Below are 4,223 nucleotides of genomic sequence, written 5' to 3'. Positions count from 1 at the left end.
GGGCCGGGGCGGCGCCTGCAGTGCTGCGTTCCGTCCGCCAGGCGGCGACACTGCAGGGGGTCGCTACCGCCCCGCCTCGCCATTGGCTGTTCCCCAGGGGCGTCGGCCTCGCTGATTGGTCGGCGCGGAGTGGGTGCCGCCCGCGCGGCAGGTGCGCGCAGAGCCCCGAGGCTTTAACGAGCCCCCGGACGCAGTTCCGCTCGCCACCGACAGGGGGCGCCTCCGCCGCGGCAGCAGTGCGCGGGACGGAGCGGCGGGAGCAGGAACCGGCTGCGGGGGCTCCGCGGCTGCAGGGTCGGCTCCTGCCGGGCCCGGGGCCTGTCTGCGGGCGGCCCGGGGCCCCGCCGTGCCCCTGGCGAGCGCCGGGCCCGGCCGCGGCTCGGGGAGGGGGTGTCCGGGGCCGGGAGGTGTTGGGCCTCCCCGGCTCGGGGCGGGGGGGGCGGCTCTGTCCCGGAGCAGCCCCGCGGGGCTCAGCCGGGGTGTGGGGGGGCTGTGGGTGACCGTCCCCGTGAGCACGGGGTTTCTGCCGTGTCTGGGGGCTCCTGTGGGCGAGTTAACGTGTGTTTGTTGCAGGTTTTGTGGTCCCCGTGTGATGCCGGTGCTGCCGGGGTGGCCAAGAGCCCCGAAGGAGACGTTTCACCTGGCTGGCGCTGGGCTGCACCCACTGCCAGCCCCGGACAGGCCAGTGGGGTTTGGGCTGCGCGTTCCCTGGACACCAGGGGACAGTTTTGGCCCCCAAACCCCCGGACTGGGGGGCTGATGGACTCTCGGCATTGCCTGGGGCTGTGCAAGGAGACGCTCGTTACAGCCCTCATCATGGTGAGTAACGGGAGGCAGGAGGGGAGCTACCGAGAGCCGGGGGCACCTTAACTGCCCCCACCTGTCTCCTGGGGCTGGGCTGTGTCCACAGTTCCTCTGGTTCTCAGCCTCAGCTGCCCGCAGTTACTTTGGGCAAAGGCTTCTGGTTCTTCCCTCAGAAGCCCGGGAGCTGCAGCTGGTTCCCAGCAGGGCTGGGGCTGGGGGGGTTCAGGGCTCCTGTGCTGCTGGGGGCAGCCAGGCTGGGACCAGAGCTGCTGGGGGGGTTCTGCGGGTCCCCCCGACAAGAGCAGCCTTTCTGCGGGAGTTCTGGTGAGAGCAAGGGTGCAATTAAATGTATTTTTGTTCCCTTTTAGTTAATGCAGTTTATGAGCTGATGTGTTCAAGCGGCTGTTTACCAGTGTGATCCCCGGGCACCCCACCGGAGGGCGCCGGGGGTGGCTCTGGGCTCTGTCTGAAGCCATTGTTTTAATTAAAACCTTCTTTTTCAGCTCAAAACGTGCTGCGCTGGGAGCAGAGGCCGCTCCGGGGACCCGCACCGGCTCCTGCAGCCCCGTGGGTGAGACGGTGAAGCCGGGCCCGGGGAGCGACGGCCGTGCCGGTGCCTGGGGAGGTGTTGGTGGCCCCGGCGGTAGGAGGCCGTGCCCGGTGAGGTGAGTGCCCCGAGGCGGTGGTTTCTGCCGTCCCGGCCCCGTCTCTCCCTCCCCTCCCGCCTCGGCTGCGCGGTGCCGGGTCGGTGCTGCCGAGGGGCCGGGCAGAGCTGCCCGTGCCCGGGGGGCAGCAGGGTTTGCCGGGCAGCAGCTCGGGGCTCTCTGGGCCGGGCCGCTGCCGGGGGCTGATTGTGCCACGTCTCTCCCTGCGCAGGGACACACGGACGGACGGAGGAGCCCCAGCCAGGCCGGGAGCCGCCCGCGGGGGGTGCGGAGCCCCAGGGAGAAGCCGGGCTGCCTGCGCCGAGGCCGACGCTGCCGCCTGCCCCGCTCCTGCCTGGGGACAGCCCGGCCTGTGCCCACCCGGAGACCCTGCAGGGACTGCGCTGCTCCAGCCCGGCTGCGGCTCCAGGTGGGTGTGTTGGGGCCCGTTTGTTTGGGGTTCAGCTCGGCTTGGGCTCCCCTTGGTTTTTGTTTGGTTGGTTGTTTGGTTTGGACCCCCATTTGGATTTGTGAGGGGTTTTGTTTATTGGGGGTTTTTATTGGGGGTTTGTTTATTGGGGGTTTGTTTGTGAGGGGTTTGCTTGTTTGTTGGGGTTTTGTTTGTTGGGGTTTTGTTTGTTGGGGTTTTGTTTGTTGGGGTTTTGTTTGTTGGGGTTTTGTTTGTTGGGGTTTTGTTTGTTTGTTGGGGTTTTGTTTGGTGCTTTGGGCCCCCTTTGTTTTGGGTCCAGCTTGGTTTGTGCTCATGTGTGTTTGTTTCTGCCCCTGTTTGTTTCAGGTCCAGCTCCTGGACGGCTCCAGTTCAGTTTTGGCTCCAGCTCCTGTTTGTTGCTGCTCTGGTTTCAAGTCCAGCTTACGGACGGCTCCGGCTCGTTTCAGCTCCAGTTTGTGGACGGCTCCAGCTCGTTTGCAGCTTCAGGTTGGTTGTTTTTGCCTGTTTTGTTTCTGTTCCAGCTCGTGGATGGCTCCAGTTTGTTTGCAGCTCCAGGTCATTGTCTCTGCACGCGTTCATTTCGGGTCCAGCTCCTGGACAGCTCCAGCTCATTTGCGGCTCCTGTTTGTTCACAGCTCCAGCTCATTGTTTTTGCACCCCTGTTTTTCAGGTCCAGCTCATGGATGGCCCCACTTCAGTTTTGGCTGCAGCTCGTTTCCAGCTCCAGTGCAGCTTCATCTCCAGCTGATGCTCAGTTCCAGTTTGGCCGCAGCTCCAGCTCATGGATGGTTCCAGCCTCAGCTCCTCCTTGAGTTCATCTCCAGCTCCAGCTGATGCTCAGTTCCAGTCTGGCTGCATCTCCAGCTCATGGATGGTTCCAGCCTCAGCTCCTCCTCGAGTTCATCTCCAGCTCAATAAAGCTTATTCTAGTTCAAATGAGCCTGGCTTTCAGCCAGGTCGTAAATCAATCACTGTCACGACTTGTATATGAATATGACCTGTCATAATTGTACACTAGTCCAGTGCTTGGGCGCACCTGGAATGAACAGTTGGACACGAAAAGGGGGTAAAAAGTGCTTTTTCGCCCTGAGTCTATCTCCTGCGTTGAATTTTGCCTGGTGCATGCCGGCGTCCCTGAGTTTCGGGGCCAACGCGACCGGACCCCCACCTCCGGTGAGGGTCCACGCACCATCCCACCCCCCTCCCTCCCACCCAGACACAAACACCCTCCCACCTCCCCCCAACCCTGCAGCTCTGGCCAAACTGGCCCCTGGCTTTGACCCCAGAAACAGCCGACCAGGTCTCCGTTTCTGAGCCCAAAGGCGCAGGATTTGCTGCTCCGGCCCCGGGAGCCCCTTTCCCAGCCCCACAAACGCAGCCCCGCGGCTCCGTTCTCGGGGTTGGGAAATGTCCAGCTCTGTCTGTGCTGCTCAGCCCCAGCACCGGCCCCGGGAGCCGCCTCTCGAGTCCCACAAGCACCCGGCTGAGCCCCGAACCCCCACAGCCCCGCGTGTGATGTAGGGACGAGCCCGGGAGCCCCGGCGGTGTCGGGCGGTGCTTGAGCACTGACCGGGGGGACCCGCGGAGCGGGCCCGGCCCCGTGTGGCCGCAGGCGGCTCGAGCGGGGACGGGGGGCGCCGGGCTCCGGCCCTCGGGCTTTATTCCCCGGCGCCCCGAGCCCCGCGGCTGCACCGGCGGCTCCGTACAGCCCCCGGCAGCGCGGCCGCCCGGGCACCGGCACTTCCCACCCGCCCCGGCCCCAACCCCGACACCCCCCGGGGCCGCGGCACCGCTCGGCCGCGGCCCCTGCCCTGCGCCCGGACTCGACACCCCCCGGGCCGCGGCACCGCTCGGCCGCGGCCCCTGCCCCGCTCCCGGCCCGAGCACCCCGCGTCTCACCTGGGCCCCGCCGGAGGAGCCCGGCCCGGCCGCTGCCGCCCCAGGACCGCGCGCGGCGCCACCGGAACAGCCCAGAGGGGGCGGACGGCGGCCGCCGGGGCTCAAATCTCCTCGGCCCCGCCCCGCGCAGCCGCCCTGGGGCCCTGCCCCGCCCCGCGCACCTGGGCCAGGCCCCGCCCCGCGCACGCGCCCTGCGGCACCGCCCCCGCGCACCTGGGACAGGCCCCGCCCCGCGCATGCGCCCCCCGGGCCCCGCCCCTTCCGGCCCGCCCCGCGCACGCGCGGCCTCTTCCGCCGCCAGAGCGGGGCTGGCTCCGACCGCGGCGGACGCTGGTTCTGGACCGGGGACGCGGGGCTGCAGCACCGGCCTAGTCCGGCGGCTTTTGTGGGGGCTACGCGGAACCCGGGGCGGTGAGACGAGGCCG

The 4,223-nt window shown here is 67.6% G+C and overlaps 2 long non-coding RNA genes across 4 annotated transcripts; one reads left to right on the top strand and one right to left on the bottom strand.

Moving 5' to 3' along the window:
- Nucleotides 1-518: 518 nt before the first annotated feature.
- LOC137665331 (uncharacterized) lies at nucleotides 519-2,867 on the top strand. 2 transcript variants are annotated; one of them, XR_011048475.1, is made up of 5 exons: nucleotides 519-819; nucleotides 1,308-1,469; nucleotides 1,681-1,878; nucleotides 2,245-2,385; nucleotides 2,570-2,867. It is a non-coding gene; the product is annotated as an uncharacterized lncRNA (long non-coding RNA). The 2 variants fall into 2 exon arrangements; XR_011048476.1 differs by lacking the exon at nucleotides 2,245-2,385 and having other exon boundaries at nucleotides 525-819.
- On the bottom strand, nucleotides 1,987-3,915 carry LOC137665332 (uncharacterized). Of its 2 annotated transcripts, none has more exons than XR_011048478.1 (2): nucleotides 3,799-3,915; nucleotides 1,987-2,844 (listed from the first exon to the last, which is right to left on the bottom strand). It is a non-coding gene; the product is annotated as an uncharacterized lncRNA (long non-coding RNA). The 2 variants fall into 2 exon arrangements; XR_011048477.1 differs by having other exon boundaries at nucleotides 1,987-2,840.
- Between the last annotated feature and the right edge of the window lie 308 nt (nucleotides 3,916-4,223).

Source organism: Nyctibius grandis, chromosome 6 (genome assembly GCF_013368605.1).
Source record: "Nyctibius grandis isolate bNycGra1 chromosome 6, bNycGra1.pri, whole genome shotgun sequence".
Taxonomy (NCBI): Eukaryota; Metazoa; Chordata; class Aves; order Nyctibiiformes; family Nyctibiidae; genus Nyctibius; species Nyctibius grandis.
Note: the sequence above shows the minus strand (reverse complement) of the source record. Positions and strands in the feature narration are given on the sequence as shown.